Source organism: Engystomops pustulosus, chromosome 2 (assembly GCF_040894005.1).
Source record: "Engystomops pustulosus chromosome 2, aEngPut4.maternal, whole genome shotgun sequence".
In the NCBI taxonomy this organism is placed as follows: domain Eukaryota; kingdom Metazoa; phylum Chordata; class Amphibia; order Anura; family Leptodactylidae; genus Engystomops; species Engystomops pustulosus.
The window spans coordinates 184,700,897-184,720,219 of NC_092412.1; the positions used below are offsets into that span (position 1 = coordinate 184,700,897).

At 39.7% G+C, this 19,323-nt stretch overlaps 1 protein-coding gene across 3 annotated transcripts in view; it reads left to right on the forward strand.

Annotated features, from left to right (window-relative positions):
* Positions 1-19,323, forward strand: part of PLEKHA6 (pleckstrin homology domain containing A6) — a 129,924-nt gene that overhangs the window by 36,907 nt on the left and 73,694 nt on the right. The window contains exon 1 of one of the 3 annotated variants that reach the window (XM_072137563.1): positions 18,308-18,472. The exons of the other annotated variants lie outside the window; for them this stretch is intronic. The gene's annotated coding sequence lies outside the window, so the exon portion shown is untranslated. Of the gene's footprint in view, positions 1-18,307; positions 18,473-19,323 lie in introns of those variants that run through there. 3 annotated transcript variants of the gene reach the window in all.

A 19,323-nucleotide genomic window follows, 5' to 3' on the forward strand; every position in this document is an offset into this window, starting at 1 on the left:
TAGTCTCAGGTTTACCGAAACTGCTGCGTACCATCAGGTATTCTCCCCTGGATTTTTGTAAATTTTCGTCACATTATATATTACATTCTTTTGCTTACTCAGAATTGTTTATGCAGAGATAATATATTCTTGTCAATAGTGTCCATAACCTTGGCATACTACAAATGTTTGTAGCTTTTATACTGTTGATGTTGAAAACAAAAAAATTAATATGTAATACCATAATTAAAACATTTCGAACTATAGAATGTAGAATTTTATGAATATAAAAGTACATACTGGGGCACATTTACTTACCCATCCGACGGAGTTCACCTAAAGCGCATTGTCAGACGATAATGCATTGTGCTGCGATTCACTAAGATTGTGTGCCCAATATCCTGCATGTGTTGCTTCCACACTCAGGTCCGAGGGAGTTCACCTTCTTCTTCCTGGTACATGTAAGTGCATTGGATTGCGACACAATTTAAATGTTAAATCCTGCGTGCGACACAGTCCCAGCCGAGACACCTTGTTATGTGGCTACTGGGGCGTGGAGTAGCCACATCTGAGGTTACGCGGGGTGGCTATTCCACGCCCCGGTAGCCTCTTTTCTCCTCCTACTCACTATCTTTGGCACGCAGCTCCTCTTAGCTGCGCGCTCTCGTCCGACGATCCTACCGTCTGCGCATGCCCAGAACAGCAGGCCCGCGCCTGTGCAGCTCCGGCTTAGGAGCAGTGACCGCATGCGCAGACGGCAGGATCGTCGGACGAGAGCGCGAAGCTACGAGGAGCTGCGCGCCGAAGATAGTGAGTAGGAGAAGAAAAGAGGCTACCGGAGCGTGCAGTAGCCTCCTTGTGTAACCTCAGATGCGGCTACACCATGCATCTTAACTACTTAACTACAAATTACAACCTGTTCTCATATTACCTAATAGTTCAGTGTGTTTCTAGATTGATTGAATCAAGGAGTAGCCATAAAGAAAATTTCCCGAGAATAGAGAAATAGCATTAACTGTCTCATGGATAGTGGTCTCTCAGGAACTCACTGTATAATGTGAGTTCCATGATGCAGTTCTATTGGGAGAATATGAAATTAGGTCCATCCATCTGTTTTAAAGCAAGAATGTGGACGGCATGGAAAAATATCAACAAGTTGGCTTAACACAAAGTCTGTCAGTTCTGATGCTACAAACATGGTAACGGAGGTTGCTTGTAAGCTTCATAAAAGTCAGGTCAGAAACTTCCATTCAAGCACCATGCAACCCGCATTCATTGGAATGGTGGCCTGAAAAAAAGGTAAAGAAGCCTCGAATGTAATATTTTTGTCAGTTTGTGCCAAAAAGAACAAAAAGTGCACAGTAAAGATGGTGCAGATGCTTATAGGAGAATCAAGGGGAAAGAGGGACTGAAAAATTGAAGGAACAGTCAAGTTCAAAGAAGTAAGTTTGATAATATAGCATCATTTCACAGGGGGGTGAAATGGACCACATAGTGTTCCAGCAGGACAACGAACCTATGCATACATTGGGATTGCAAAAAATAGTTAGTTGACAATAAAGTAAAATTGCTGGATTGACCACCAGACTCTGTACATGCTCTCTTCCCCAATACAGAGGGTTGCATCTTGAATCTTACCTCAACAACCCAATCAAACACTGTGGGTAGAGTTGAAAAAAAGTCAACCAGTCAGCACATTGATAAAAATAATAATAATCTTTATTTATAATATTCTCTAGTTCTTTACAAGTCATGAGAAGAAAATCATGCAGATGAGGCCTGGGGTCGCATTGCAGTTGAGAAATATTTGAATCTGATCAAAGGCAGGACCAGAAGAATTCAGGCATGTTCAAAGCTAAAGGTGGATTTACAAAATAGAAAATAATAAAAAGTTAAATTTAGATTTTTAGGAGTAAAAGAGTAACAATGAAGTTGCATGACAAGAATCTGCATAACTAAGCACATACTACATATTTGGAAGCCAAATTTAAGGATCAGAAAGCCAAAGTAGTTTCCTGTAAAATGAAGATAGTTTTATGAGTTTATGATCAAAGTTTTACCCTTTTGCTTATTAATGTATGATACAATACATTCCACCTTGTGTCAAAATGGTTAAATGGTTTGTACCATCCAAAACAATTTGAGTTATAGATGCACAAGATAGATTGACCTTTTTCATTCATGTAACCTGGGCAGTTTTCAGTCATTTAGTCAATCAACTCCTTTGTAAACCTAAGTATCCTAGAGTTAAATGTGAGGCCATCAATGTCTATAGCTTTGCCAAAGCTGAAGGACAATGACATCAAGAGCACCAGTAATTCTACAACAGACAGCCTAAAAAATTAACTAAAGTAACATTGTAATCATTGTTACAAACGGATGTGAATTTCTCCCCAACAATGTGGGCGACTAATAAAGTCTACAGTCAAGTTTTTCCATTTTTTCATTTTGGCTTTAATTATGTTTAATAAATTAGGGCACACACATAATCTGCTGTGGGTGTTGTTCATATTAAGTTCTAAATGTTTTTATATTATTGTAAATGTTTTTATTTTATATGTAATGCCATATACAATAGGGTATACTGTACATTCTTGGGCATTGTTCTGGGCACCTTTGCCTATGGAGAGTTTGTAATGTAGTATTTTTATTTTACAATATTGCTGCATGCATAAAAAAGGTGATCAGTTAACTTGACAATAACCCTCCTCTTAAGGCTTTTCGTACAAATTTCCTCTTACTATTACAGATCTCCATGATTTCTGGAAGTGTAATCAACCTTTTTTTTAAATAAAAACTCTATATATACATGGATAGCATCCGAGTGATATTCATTATTGTCACATTGAAGGAAACATTGAAGATGTGAACATTGATAACAAAAAATTATTTTAAATTAGCAAAGGAAGGCTTGTTATCCATAGCACTGTGGTATTTTTTTCTTCTCTTTTTCTTTTCTCATTGTATTGAAGCAATACTTATCCTGAACTTCTTCCCTAAAATCTCTAATGTGTCAAATTTGCCTAACAATGGTGCCCATAGCTTCAAACATACTATATATTCTTTACCCAAAGAAAGAAGCATTCATGTTTTTGTTTGGGAGTGAACCATAGAACATTTCAATAGATGTTTTGCTGTGTGCTGTGGTTTGGAGACAACCTCACCCTCTGGTTGCAGCAGTAAGATAAAACAACATGTAGTGTAGGATTTCACATAGATATGTTATTATACAATTGGCAGTACTAGGGTCCTTTTTTGTTTCCAATATATTTTAGGATACTGTAGTATCTGATGTAAATGCCCAATTTTCAGCATTTCATTTCTTAAAGGGAACCTGTCAGTCAAGTTAACTCTCAAAACAAAATATATTTCCATAAACTGCCATTACAAAGCTGAGCTGAGTCTGGTTTATTGATAACTCTCCTGCATGGCTATGCATCCCAGTCCTTGATTTACATCCCATATGATGATCTGATACATTGTGCTGAGATGAGCAGAAGGTCACTGACCACTCTCCTCCTGGTGCGTTCAGAAGGAATATCTGAGATGCAGCCCTCTGTACTTTGGGAAGCTGCTGCCTTAACTGTGTCTTTAGCAGGCAGCAGATAAAGCAAAATAACTACTATTGCAATGCAATGCTTTACTTTACAGCAGAGCCCCCCTTTAAAAAGAAATGTCCAGCAGAGCCCCCTTTCAAAAAAAAAAAGTCCAGCTTTGCCCCTTTCCAAAAAAAAGTACAGCAGTGCCCCCTTTTAAATGTTCAACAGTGCCCTGTTTTAAAGAAAAGTCTAGCAGTGCCTCCTCTTAAAGAAAAGTCCATCAGCGCCCCTTTAAATAAAATGTCCAGCAGTGCCCCCTTTAAATAAAGTGTCCATCAGTGCCCCTATAAATAAAGTGTCCATCAGTGCCCCTATAAATAAAGTGTCCATCAGTGCCCCTATAAATAAAGTGTCCATCAGTGCCCCTATAAATAAATTGTCTAGCAATGCCCCCTTTTAAAGAAATGTCCAGCAGTGCCCCCTTTTAAAGAAAAGTCCAGCATTGCCTCCTTTTAAAGAAAAGTCCAGCAGTGCCATTTTTAAACAAAGTGTCCAGCAGTGCCCTCTTTAAACAAAGTGTCCAGCAGTGCCCCCTTTAAATAAAGTGTCCAGCAGTGACCCCTTTTAAAGAAATGCCCTGCAGTGCCCCCTTTTAAAGGAAAGTCCAGCATTGCCTCCTTTTAAAGAAAAGTCCAGCAGTGCCCCCTTTAAATAAAGTGTCCGGCAGTGCCCTTTTTTAAAGAAATGTCCAGCAGTGCCCCCTTTTCAAGAAATGTCCGTCGGTGCCTCCTTTTAAAAAAAAGTCCAGCTGTGCCCTCTTTTAAAGAAATGTTAGCAGTGCCCCCTTTCAATAAAGTTTCCAGCAGCGTGCACTTAAATAAAGTGTCCACCGGTGCCCCTGATAAATTAATAATCTGTGCTCTCTTCCTGCACGCACACACTGTGTGTGTATGTGGGCAGAGAACATGGATGCGCCTCTGCCCGCACTATCCGGAAGCCGGAGTGGGGCTTTTTCAGCAAAAAAGTGTGCTGAAAAACTTGGCTTATACTGAAATATATACTGTATATAGCGCCATCAAATTCTGCAGCACTTTATGCCAGTTGCAACAAAACTCAGGTTTCCGACATTCAAAATTTTTCAATTTGGAGACTTACACATTGTGGGGAAACCGTGCCAACGTTCCAAATCCTGTTTAGTATATCAACAGAATAATAAGGCAAATCAAGACAATTGGAATCAAATAAAGGTGCGGCTTATCTTTAAAACTTAACTTTTAATAATACTGCATTAAAAATCGATAAACCAAAAACTCCTCACGACAATACACCAAGTGAACATGACCAAACAAGTCACATCACCACTTAAAACCAACATCTTTAAAAAATGTAAAAAACTACTTGTTTGGTGGTATGGTGGTTGAAAGTTGAAATAAAGTTGGGATGTAGACCCTATTGTACCCTCAATTGCATAACTATACCCTTAACAATTCCATAGACTCCCGTCATGACAAGTACCAAGTACTCACACTGTATGAGAAGCTAGTCACCTTGCATTCATCACAAATGCAGGGGCGTAACTACAGAGGTAGCAGCCATAGCGGAATCTTACCTGACACAATAAAGAATGGCAAATGTGCACATTCTACATCATAATATGTATATAACATTGAAACCTTCTACAGTAAACAGCTGAGTCGGAAACTCGGATAAGAAATGTCGGCTACTTCCCCCATGTGGTCTGCAGTTACTGGGACAGAGATATGCCTTCAACCCCCCTGGGAGAAGAAGACTGCCTGGCAAAGGGGGCTCCAATTCAGAAGTCTGCTGTAGGGACCAGCCTCTCCTAGTTACTCCCCTGCACAAATGGCAATCCGACGCATTTCTGTAAGCATATAAAGCGACTTCTTTCTTTAGGGGATGTATTAGATGCTTTCTAATACATCAGCGGCTATCGTCCCTTTTAGAAGTGAATGTGGTCAATAAATATACTATCTCAAGGTGTAGTGGCGACCAGGAATTAATTAATTTTAATGCATTATTATTAAAAAGTTATGTTTGAGAGATAGACAGCACCTTTATTTGATTCCAATTGTCTCTCATCTCACATTTCCTGCACTTGTAGTTTCCCGACACAAAGAGTAAGTCCACCAACTTATAAAACCCTTCCTGAATGTGGAGTGTAACTTCTGACTCCCATCTTTTCTTCTTGTGGCGTGCCAAATACATGAAGCCCTTGTGACACAAATAATAATAACAGTACAAAACACGACTGAAGTTGGGTGCCAGAGAGCAGACCTTTCACCACACATTAATACATGCTCCCCATTGAATTTTGTGCTAGTAATGAAGCAGCAATTTCCAGATGGAGCACGGGAGCATGGCAGGACTGGGGCAAGGCATGTTGGTACAGACAAAAAGAATTTGGTGCAGACAACAAAGATAAAGAATTGGTTGTAAACCAGTCATCAGATTTATGGTGGTCTTACCACAGTGAGTAAATAATACCAAGTGGTTACCTCATTTCAACCATATTTAAAATAGTTTCAAACCACAATATAAACTCCACAGTAAATATGCTCAGATTTTTAAAAAATACTTAAAATATAACCATCTGAACAGAATGCAGAGTATGTACTTACCCAACAAAAAAATACCCCTAATACCCCTATAATACCCCTTATAATCCCTATAAGTAACTGCATGCTACAATACAGACCTCAGAACAGATTGAAGAGTAAATATGTATACCCCTAAAAATAATTGCATCCTAAAAATACAGATCCTAGACCAGACAACAATATATTTACAGAGTCCAAAGAATTCTACACCCCAGACCCACTAAACAAGGGCAGATGCAGAAACAACCCAAACAGAATATTTTTTGAGGCTGCCTTACTGCTAACCACATTATTAGTTTTCGCACCACTTCTACTGTGTGAGTCTTTTAGAGATTAAATTCTGTCTGCTCATAAGTGTGAAGGTGCTGGTATGCAAGCAGGGTTAGCATGTATATGCAGGCTGTGCGTGAGATACAGAAATATGCATTGACTGATAGTTATCTGGGTGGCATGCTTGTGGATGTAAATCAGGCATACTGCGTTTTATTATTTGTGACATTTTAATGGTTAGTACTCCAAATGTATGTTAGATGTCACAGATCCTTGTGGCTGTGCGTTTCTATAATTGTTATCTACACCTTATGTAAAATTGTTGATAAATAGTTTGCACATGTGTCTGTTCATTTATTTATTTTCATATTTTTTGTTTATTTTCTTTTACATCTTGAACTCTTTACTTTGTTCTATCCCTGAAAAAACTGAACTGGTCACACTAGTACAACCTGATCTCTGTCCAGGTGCATGAACATAATTTATTTAAAAAAAAAAAAGATGCCCTGCAAGGGACTGAAAATGGGATACAAAAATGTACCCTGCTGTGAAGATGTTTACTCATTTGTTGATGGATTGGGGCATATTTTTACTCATCTGGCCCTTTTCTGGTTTGTTAAAAAACTAATAAAGGTACATCCAAGTTTCATTCCATTTTTAATCTAAGCCCAAACCTTGTGTGTCCCAAAAAATAGATGATATATTAATAATACATTATCTGTGTACTATTCATGTTTAATTTATGTGTACAGCCCTTTTTTATGTCGTGGCCCCCTTCATTTGTGTTGGTAGACAAGAATATTAATTAAAAAAAAGCATGCAGCATGAACTTTATTCATGCTGCAGAATAGTGTCACAGACAGAATCGTGGTGCGCGTCAGTAATAAATGTGGTGCAAACTCCGACTAGGCAGTAACACGCCCCTTTAAGTGTCTTGTTGGACACAGTGCAACTGCAACAGAATACTGGCGCAAACACGTTATATATTCATATGCAAAATATTTGCACATACTTTTCAGTGCAAAGTCAGACAGAAAACTGGAGCAAACGTTTTAGTAAATGTGGGCCTATGTGTTTGCTATTGCATTACCTATGTGTTTACTAATTTTGTGCCTAAATAAGGCGCATTGTTGTGCCTGAATTATGACAAACTACAATCATCTGTGATAAGTTGAGTTCCTATATGCTATTAATCATTTGTGAGTCCCTACATGACTGCACTATAGTTTAGGCGCAAAATAGGCACAATTCCTGTTTCTGACAATTACAGGTAAGCCTCCCACATGCTCAACTCTGCTTCTCACCCAAACCACAGCATGAAAATAACACTCACAGCAGAGCCCAGGTGTATGACAAGCTGCACCCAGTGATCCTTCTCAGTAGTGGCTGCAGAGGATCCTCCAGTGCTGATTTTCTGCTGCCTCCTGTAATTATGGGCAGTATCCCTCTTCAGAAACTAGTGTGGTCATCCTGCTACATGGGGACACTTATCTGTACTGTCTCTCGTCCTCTACCTGCTCTTCTATCCTGCTACATGGGACACTTCTCTATCCTGTCTAATCCCCCTTTCTGTTCTATCCTGCTTTGAGATGCAGCTTATATACAATATTTGTAAACAGAAGCTCATTAACTGTAAACAGTGGCTGCTGTAATATACAGGTGATACACCACTCTACAGAAGACCTCAGGTTCTTGCTTTTCATTCTCCACCACCTTCCGGCTGGAGTGTTTTTGTGCAAAAATAAGTAGGTGCACTAAAACATCTGGTTTGAGAGGATAAATTAAGAAAACATGGTTATTTTGATTCACGGTTAGATTGGTGTTTAGTCGGAAAACTGGCGCAAAAGTAATGCAACAAAATAAAATACTAGAACAACAAATTAAGTGATACATCTGACCCTATGTACCCAATTTAAATTAGTAAAACATTATTTGTATACTTATTGATTCTAAATTTCCAGGAATTTCCAACGATTTCCAGGAATTTCCTAGTAATCTGATATGATCTCTTAATAACTCTGGCTTCTGCGCCTATTATTATGACTGATGCACAAATCGATACATAGGCCCCCTTTGGCCTGTATTTTGGTATAAAGTAGCTAACTAATAGGTTATATAAAGTTACACACATGTCTGCAGATGCACCAAATCTGGCATCAGCTACTATTATAAATCTGGCACAATTTTGGACTGCCTTGTCTAAAAATACATTTCTAAATATTTAATATGATTAGTCTTCCCTTAATCTTAATTTATACATGTCATTCTTGTAGTGATTGAAGTTGATAGCTATATAGATATCCTCATGCTGGCATGTTTTTTTCTTAGCTAGAACTGCCCACCCTGTGCAAGTATTCTCCTACAAACCAACTCTGTTGGCGCATACTACTCTTGATCTTTGGGAGAGTTAAAATATGTCTTACAATGACATCATAGGATTCAACAGAAACTACTAAAAAAAAGTTATTCCCATACGATGTGATATTATTGCTTTCTAGAAAGGCATCCACCCCTCTTGAATATGTTCAAATTATCAGCCATTACAACTTGTGGCAGAGAGTTCCATAGTCTCACTGCTCTTACAGTAAATAACCTTTGTCTATGGCGATGGTAGAATCGCCTGTCCTCTACAAGTACATAAAATTATTAGATTAATGCTGCGTAACTTTCTACCTCCATTGGATCCTCCCTTAGCAAAGTGGAATCTGACTTCACAATAAGTTTCCTATGTTAATCTTTCCATGTGCCACTTACAACCTTCCTGGGGTTGATCATTTTATTGGGTTTATGCTAAGGAATCATGTTTTAGCTTGTATGAATGCCAGTCAGACAAAAGATGTGCTTAGCTATTCAATATCAACAAGAAAGCTTTATTCTTATTGCTGCACTGTCACACCCTCAAGAAATGGGCTCTCAACAAATGTCACACATAAACTGGGAGTGGGGCTGCTACAAGCTGCTAATGTCAAAGAAGACTGCAACACAATCTAGAATGACAATGACACCATATTATAAGATGTATTACTGGAGTGCTATGGACAGCTGCATCAGGTGACAAAGTAATCCATTTGTGCGTGACTTGGACAGAAGTTATTTTTACGCTATCTTCTTCTCTATATGCAAAGATCAGACTGCTTCTAAAACATAAATCTGGTATTTTTACAGTATTTTTAGTGGAAAGTATGTGAGGAATCTGGAACCATGTCACCAGGATTCTCCATTCCTAGTCACACATTTTTTGTCACGAGATGCTCTCCACAGTGAAATATGTGTCCTGTCCGAAAATGTCATATGTTGATGATAACCCTGTATGATTACATTGGAGGCTTTCAAGAAACACCAAAGGGGTGGGAGCAGGGATAAACAGAAGAAATGAAGTGCACTTACCCTACTCTGACTCTTGCTTCCAGCAATGTGGTGGTTCTCTGTAATCTGTGGCCCCAGCAGATACAGTTGATGTAGAAAAGGTGAAGTCACAGGGTTCACCAAGGCCATGACTATTACTAATGATGATAATAATATGACTAAGAAATTCTGTAATTTTCAAAAGAAAATACAAATCTGTAGAGATACATATGGACAAAATATTCAACAAAGAAAAGTGCTGGAAAAATGGCTGTTGGAAAATAATAAATATGGCATAGAAGGAACAGGAAAAAATGTGGCTGCCAAAAAAACTGGTGCAAAGCAAATAATGCCCTGTGTACTGTCTAGCCTAGGGCTGCATTCAAAGAGAGTGTGATTTCTCCAGTCCTGTATTCCAGTGCTGTATGAATCCGTACATACGTGTTGATTTTCATCCGTTTGTGCACGTATGTCACTGTATCCATATAAAACACAGCGGGCTGGGAAATGATGGATGGCTGACTACTGGCCGGCTGAAAGAATGCACCTTCTAGATACTGCATGTATATACAGAAGAATTCGGTGCATAACCATATGCAACCTGTATTATATACGTTCCCATAAACTTCTATGGGGCATACGGAACGGAAAAAATAGGACATGCTCTATATTTTATACTGCCCACTTACAGAACGGTACAGTACATTGGGCAAATACGGCCACATAAATGGATGTGGATGAGATACAACTATTTTATCATCACCCAACAAAAGAGCATTCTCATTTTACAGCTAAAACTAGATATCAAGAAATTGTGCTCCGTGTTTTAAAAGGGGATACTGGGGATCTAAGAGACATTTCCATTTGTAAGAGATTGCACCTCACTAGGCAGGGTTCCTGTGGATAGCACCTGTGTGTGACTCAGAAGCAATGCTGTATAATATTGTTGTTCATCTTTTTGTGAATTAGTACTAACTACTGCAGTGGTCCCCAAACTACGGCCCGCGGGCCACATGCGGCCCGCGGACCGTTTTCATCCGGCCCCCGCCACTTTGAGCTCCTGCTGAGGAGTGCAGGTCGCGGCAGTCGGGCACGTCCCTTAATAGTGCTCGATGCGGCCGATGTGTCCGCTCAAGCACTATTATTACAGGTGGAGCGATGTGGCCGGAAGACAACCCGGTGCACATCGCTCCTTGTACCTGGCTGCGCGGCCGCGTGATGACGTCATCACGCGGCCGCGCACCCCTTCCTGACCGACAGCAGCCCGAAGAAAGAAGACGCGGGAGCCGCTGCCAGAGGTGAGTATGGTTTTAATTTTTTTTAACCAGCAGCAGGGTACTATATAAAATGATTAATGATGGAGGGGCAGTATGGACAATAAATGATGGAGGGGCAGTATGGACAATAATTAATGATGGAGGGGCAGTATGGACAATAATTAATGATGGAGGGGCAGTATGGACAATAAATGATGGAGGGGCAGTATGGACAATAATTAATGATGGAGGGGCAGTATGGACAATAAATCATGGAGGGGCAGTATGGACAATAAATCATGGAGGGGCAGTATGGACAATAAATCATGGAGGGGCAGTATAGACAATAATTAATGATGGAGGGGCAGTATGGACAATAATTAATGATGGAGGGGCAGTATGGACAATAAATCATGGAGGGGCAGTATGGACAATAATTAATGATGGAGGGGCAGTATGGACAATAAATCATGGAGGGGCAGTATGGACAATAATTAATGATGGAGGGGCAGTATGGACAATAATTAATGATGGAGGGGCAGTATGGACAATTAATTGACAATTAATTGAGGGGGGTCCCAGTGTATTACGGATGCGGTCACATGTACCGCTATTTATTTTTAAACTTTAGTCCGGCCCTCCAACAGTCTGAGAGGGACCGTGAACGGCCCCCTATGTAAAAAGTTTGGGGACCCCTGAACTACTGGATTGTGTACATATTTTTATCAAGTATTTTGTATTGTACCGGGTTCTAATATTTTATTTCAGCCATGCCCACTTCATTATAATGAATAACATACTTTCACTCCCCTGTCACTTAACTGGCTCTAATTTTCAGACATTTGTGTGAAATGCTTTCTACATGAAGTAATATTAACTTGTCAGAGCAATGTCTAACTGCTAAACTAACTCTAGATTTTGCATACTGGAAAATCTGGGCAAAGCTTAAAGAAAATGTACCATTTGATTTCATGCCTTATGAACCAAACATATCTTCAGAATACTGTAGCTACACTGATGCAGAAACATATCTTGTTTAATCCCTGAGCTGACTGGTTTTCTGAAAAAACAATTATAAAATTTAGGATAATGAGTCTTTGCCTGACTCAGCATTTTTCTTACACTGCTCAGGACAATGACATAATCACTGACAGGTAGAAATAATCCATTGCAGCACCATCCCCTAGCTGCTGTGTATCAGTGATCCAGCTCAGGTTGATTAGTCCTGTCTGGACAGTACAGACCGCTGTTTATGTACTGCAAGAAGCATACAATTCATCTTTCCCAAGGTCCGGAATGTTACAATTGTTTTTTCAGCAAAACCACTCAACTCAGGGATTAAACAAGATCTGCTGCTGCATCAGTGTAGCTACAGCATTTTCAAGGTATGTTTGGTTCATTATGCATGATATCAAATGGTAGATTTCCTTTAAAGGAAAACTGTCACTTCCTAAGTGGTAGATTAATCATTAACTATACTTTTATGCAAATTACTTACAAGTGCTCCAGGGGATGTCACCAGAGCTCATATGTGTGCTGCCCTGAGATTTCTGGCAGATAGTGGAAGAGGGAGAGAGAGCAATAGCAGGGAGGCAGGGAAAGAAAGGCTCACTTGTGAGTCAGTTACATAAAAATAAAGTTTTTTTTTTAGGAAGTGGTACATTTACTGTAAAATAAATATACATTGATTAATGCAATGACCCATGAAAGAAAAGTATGCAATGTAACTCATTTCAGTTAATCTAAGCTGCTTCATAATGACATCTTTCACAAGCCATGCGCCTGTGCGTTAACGATAAAGGTTTGAATTACCGATTGTTTCCCCATCACAGATCTCCAAGCCCAAATGGGCAGCACGGTGGCTTAGTGGTAGCATTACTGCCCTGCACCGCTGGGGCCCTGGTCTCAGGTCTCAGGGTCAACATCAGCAAAGAGTTTGTATGTTCTCTCCTTGTCTGCGTGGGTTTCCTCCAGCATCCTCCCACGCTCCAAAACATACTGGTAGGTTGATTAGATTGTGAGCCCCATTGGGGACAGGGCCCAACTTGGCAAGCTCTGTGCAGTGCTGCGTAATCTGTGTGCGCTATATAAATAAAGGAATTATTATTAAGCCCAATGGGGCACATTTACTAATAACACTATATGCAGTTTGCCTGTGTATAGTGCGAGTGCAAGATTCTGGTGCTCTCTGCACAGCTATGACAGAGTGCAACCCTTTTTTGGTGCACCTTTAACATGGGGCGTGCAACACAATTCTGTTGGACTTTGCATGTTAAATCTGTTAGGTCTGAGCATCAGAACGCCCCCTAATTTGTGTTGTATGAAGCATATCTATGATTTGTAAAGCGCTACGTAATTTGATGGCGCTATATAAATAAATATTATTATTATTATTATTATTATTATTGCAGCTGCGCATAAAAATGGTTGCTTGTGACAGAAAATGTGGCGCAGACACTTCTTAAATACCTGTGCAAGCAGTTTCTACTAAAAAGAATGTGCAAAGACTGACAGAAAACTGGCGCATGGCGCTTAGTAAATGTGCTCCAATGAGTGCAAAGGTTGAAATCTGCTGCAATATCTGCAGCAATACTTAGCACAAGGCACTCTGCTCTGTGGATTTTATATGCAACATGTTGATAGGTTTTGTTGAAATCATATCATCTTTACTGAAAATCCCGATACTTGCAGTGATTACTTGCCAGCCTCAAACATGAGTGGTTTTTATGGACATTGAGGTGCAGCCAGAAGGAAACCAACAGATATGACTCCTTGCTTTATATGTTTTACTACAAACTTCTATTTTGACTAAAGAAACTGGTTCAAATACTACACCAAAAACAGCTGCTCAAAAATGTTTTGCAAAGCAGTAACCATATCTGAGCCAAATGATAGGTCTCAAACAGAATTATGTTATACCCACTCCTCTGCCATGCTTCCTTGAAGTTGAAATGGTGTAATGTGTACCCAAGAAAAGGAAATATTTTATAGAGTTTCTCTGTAGTGAAACATTTTTGGTCAGTATTTTTTTCTCCTAATAAAGGCAAAAACAACAAAATTATCTAGGCTTATTTCTATATCCTACATTATTGGAGATATTTCATACATATACATACTGTACAGTCATATAAAAAGTATGGCAGCTCAAATCTGCAAAGACAAACAGTAGAGAGTTCTGTAACTTTTTATGACACCAAGAATTACTGGATTTACACTGCTCAGGCGCTGAGTACAAATACCAGAAGGTAATATGATGCCTCAATTGGCACTCATTTGCATTAGCCTTAAGCCCAGTTCACATGACTGTATGGGTCCCCCATAGAGTTCTATATATCTCACCATACCATGACCGAGTGGGCATTTCAATGGAGGGGTGAGAAGCGCACACTACCCTTCCCTATACGTTCCAGGTGAACACATTGCTGTGTAAATGCAACCTTAGGTCAGTTGCAGATGAAAGTGTTCAGCCCATGGAGAGCGGGCCATGTGTTGGTCCGATCCCACATACAGAACACATTGCAGCAGGATAGGAGTTGCTTAATCATACACAAATATCTATTGGCTGAATTGCAGCAGAACTATCATATAATTTTCTTATAATATCATCACTGCAGTGGGGCCAGCAGACAGGGAGTCCTTGCATCATATTTAAGTAACCCCATCCTGTGCAATGTTCAATCCTGTTCAGTCCATTGAATCAGACCAATAAACAGGTCCGTTTACACGAGCTGTACAAATTCATGTGCAGACGGCCTTATCCAAAATCCTGAAATAAATATTGGATAGATTAGTATACGCTACTTCATATAGTTGTAATACTCACACAGGGCAATGTGCCAACAATCTTGGTCACGTATTCTGTATTAGACAATAAAATAAAATTTACTCTGCAGGCTGATTGGGAGGATATTCCTCTGAATGCTTACTCCTGATAAGTGATAATAGACCTCTGTTTGCTAAGACTTGAAGACCCTTTAGATTATGTTATCTGAAATGCAATGAAGATGATCAGTTGATACTTTGTGCCCTTTGCTTTACATACAATATTTATTTGCACAATTGTCCACAATTATCAGCCATTTCAGACGAGGGAAATTGACTTTTACTTTACTAAATTACAGACATGAACACCATCTGATCCATCACCTACAGGTTTCCGATTCCGAGAACATTCACAAACATTTCCATCAATGTGTGATGTGAATATTAGCAGCTCTTTTTATACTTTCCTTTTATAGTCTGCATATTTAGTGCTTCTTTAACACCATCACAAAATACTTTATGTTGTATTCTATTGCCTATGATATATCCCATAGCATGCTAGCAACCAGGAGGTTAATCTTGGATCATATATGCCTTAACACAGGCCCTACAAATGAATTGCTGACCCCTGAGATCACTAAGCCCTAGGGCATAGAGGGGGAAGGGGATACCTGCACACGCTCTTCTTCTAGCAAGAACCTGTACAGCGACTCCAGTCAGTCATCTGAATGTCAGAACTAATTTATGTATTCTTTCACACACACATATATACATTCATATTGATTATAATTAAACTTTCAAATTGAGTTATGTAATATGGTAGAAATGTAATTCCATGAGGCTATATATTGCATCTCCAATTATTATCATGCTGCACTTTTTTTCATGTTTTGGCTTTCATTTTTTCTTCACTTTTTTGACTTTAGCACTAGTCACTTTTTGGCACAATTGCAAAGCACTTATCACTTTATTTAAATACCGTCTGTGCATCTTTTATGCTATAGCGTGCACTGACATACATATATTATGATAATGCATATTCATCAGCACCTGTTGCAATTATTGTTGTAATAATTATTGGTAAATATATATATATATATATATATATATATATATATATATATATATATGGAGTTTATTAGGGTCCAGATTTGTTTAAAATGATCACAATGCACTTTATTAATCATTGTATTATATGTGATCATGCTATATATGTATAGCTGTATTGTGTTATTATTAATTGATTTTACAACATTTGAGTATGATGTCATTTTCTCATGGACATGTATTGTGTTCTTTACAATAATCTTGCCTGATAGGTTTAATGCACTAAGACACTTTTTCATCTATTTATTTGTATCTTCATATAAATTTGTTCATTTGCCCTTACTTGTGCCCATACCTGAAATGGCCGGATGAGCGCATCGTTTCGGCGCGTGTGCGTTTTCTGTAATGTAAAATATTATATTACAGAGTACAAACAGTCATATGGAACAATAGGAGTTATACATGAATTATTAGACATTTTTGCTAATAATTTATCATGTTAAAATCATCTTTTGTATTCCTACTGTGCGCACTGACTCCCACCTGACTCTCACTAACATGTGCATGTGTACTTAGCTGGCAGCAGATTATCTTCTCAAGAAAAAAAGGAGTTAATATCTAATTTCCGGATCCTTTTTCTGCACCTTAGCCATAAGGGGTGAGTTGCCAGCCCCCAATACATATTACTAAAGCCACCAAAATATAAGGACTTGGCCTATACTTATATGAAGTGTTTGAGAAGCTTAATGTCCCCTGCTCACAAAAGATTTTTTTGGTTGTTTCAAGGGCACACAGCCTTGTTTATTTCTATGGGCACAAACATATGGCTGCCCATGCTGCAAACTTTGAAGCTATTCCTGCCCATCTTTGCAGCTCGGGGAAGTCCTTTTCTATTGCCTTTTTCTGTTGTTTCAGGTATTATTCAGGTATTATTCTATTACATCATCTTGCCCATCCTTTATAATGAGGTCAAGTTACCAAGTTGGGTCTTGGCCATTGACTCTACAAGGAGAGAACCCTTGGACTATTTGTTTCATGGACCTGTGCATTCAGTGGATGATATATGTGATGACCCTAAATGATTAGTGGTGCCATTTATTATTCCATTAGGTGAAGTTGACAAAAAACACATTTATGCCATCTTCTTGTTGGATCTGTTTTCACCTCTTTCCCTATGTGCTCCAATTGTGTTTTAGGGAAATGGGGGTGAATTAAACATTTATATTTCTTAAATTGTTTTGAAATAATTTATATTTAATTTTTTTTTCTCACTATGATTTCAGCACCCCTCCCCCTAGGGTACTTTATTCCTACGGGGTCTGATGGCTCATACAATATACTGCAATATTACTTTATTGTAGTATATTGTGTAAATACTGGTGATCTATCTGTCATGTCTGTCATGACAACTGATTGGTGCACTCCAATGACGGTAGCACTTAATAGCCCTTATTGGTGCTAGTACCAATAGGGGCAGTTAAAGGCAGGTGTCACCTGTGTAATACAGATTATACCTGCTCTGTATGGAGAGAACTTAGTCACTGTTGCGGTGAGACAATGCATGCTCCCCGCACAGTGACCGAGTGCTATAAACATCAATGGGGACCAATATGCGTCCGCAAATGGTGTGGCCGCATATCAGTCTTCTTTACGTTCGTGTGCATGAGCCCTAAGGTTCAATTCACACCTGTCTGGGTTTTCCATTATACTCTCCATTTTAGGAGAATGTAAGAAAGTAAGAACAGAAGGTGAATGGAAAGTCTCTGATCACCTTCCGCTGCCCATTGACTTCTGGGTATGGAAGGTTGCTTTCCTTTATAATTCTGAACGCAGGTATTAACTAAGCCCAATTGATTCAATGCAACCAGTTTATAATTGACAGACCTTACCCACTTGTATTGACCCTGATTGGCAGCTTGTACACTACTACACAATAGGGGCACTTTTCACACATTAGGCTACATCCAAAGCTTTGTTCCCAATGTCATTGCCTCTTTTGTTGCTCTTAGAAGATTCTGTTCTAGTCAAGTTAAGCGTTTTATATTTTTCCATTGTAGTTTTTAATAATATAAATCAGAACCAAGGTTCATTGTGAAGGACAGAGGGTCTGTGCTAATAGCCCCCTTTTTTAGATAATCCTTTAGTCCACCGCTCCCACATCCCATTTTTGAATTGAGCTGAGGGATTATTACATGGCAGCAGCTCCTTCAGCTTCTGCCTGAGGTATAGGGTGAAAAAGTTAGAATAATATTTGGTGAATATCCTGTATCAGCCACAATGCGGTTGTAGAGAAGGGGGTGCATGGCAGGGCACAGAGCCCTGGTGTCTGAGGGTGGATGAGCTGGAGCTGTGTGGGGAGGGCACGGCCTCTGTGTGCTGAGGAGAGGACAGCAATGGAGGCAGGTGACTGAGGAGTGTCCCTGATAAGAGCGGGGAGAGCCCAGGGCTGCGGTGGGTGGTGAGGAGGAGGACATGAGGCGGGGCTCGGCTGCTCGGGCTGTGCTCAGTATCAGTGTGGAGGAGCTGGGCTTGTCACTTGTCCCTGTGCTGTCCCTCCCCCGGGCACAGGTGAGATGGCCGCAGCGAGCTGCTCCATGGACGTGTAATGTGCGGGTCTGCCTGTGGATATCACTTCAGCCCAGAGCTCGGTGCCCGGGTAAGTGTCCCTGGCCGCTAGTCCTCCTCGTGTTATTATTGCTGCTGTGTATTATTTCTCTGAGGTCGGTGCCTTACTGTTTCACAGCTGAACTCTGACTCTATTCACACTTCACCTATGTGCCCGGTGCTATATATCCAGATGTTCTTATTAACCCTCTTTGGTGGTATCTATGGGAGATGGATCCCAAAATATGAGATCACACTGATACTAAATTGAGAAACGGGACCCATATGCTGACTTATTGTTCACAAGAAAGGTCTTTGGTAATACAGGAAAACCAATTTTAGCAAAATAGAGTGAGGTGTGGGGCTGCAGCCTGGAAGGAGGAAATGGGCATCAGAGGGGGCACCTACCTGTGTGTAATATGAAGGGTAATACTTGTCTCACAGCCATGTAGGTAGGATATTTACACAGCTTTAGCCTGGTCCAAACTGGTTCTGGGCATGAAATCTGGAATCAGTTTACCGATTTCTGAAAGTAATGTGTGGGTTACTGACATCACTCTGCCAATACCCAAAGAGGAATAACTTATGAAAATGACAGCAGCTACTTTTTACTGATGTGAATAGGTAAAAGGTCCGCTAACGGGTTAAATGATTCCACAGCAGAACCTTACATATAAATGCTGCAAAACAAAGGCAGTTACATCAAGTTTCACCTGTGTAAGTCATGGACCTCACACAGGTGAAGCTTCCCTAGCTGTTTCTTTTTTATGAGGTTTGTCACTTTCCAAGAAATAAAGATATAAATGTAATAAACAAACGCTTGTCCTGGTATAAGAGGCGCAGAATATCCTTTAGACATCACTCACTATGGACCTAGCCATCCACTGCCTGGGACATGCGCAG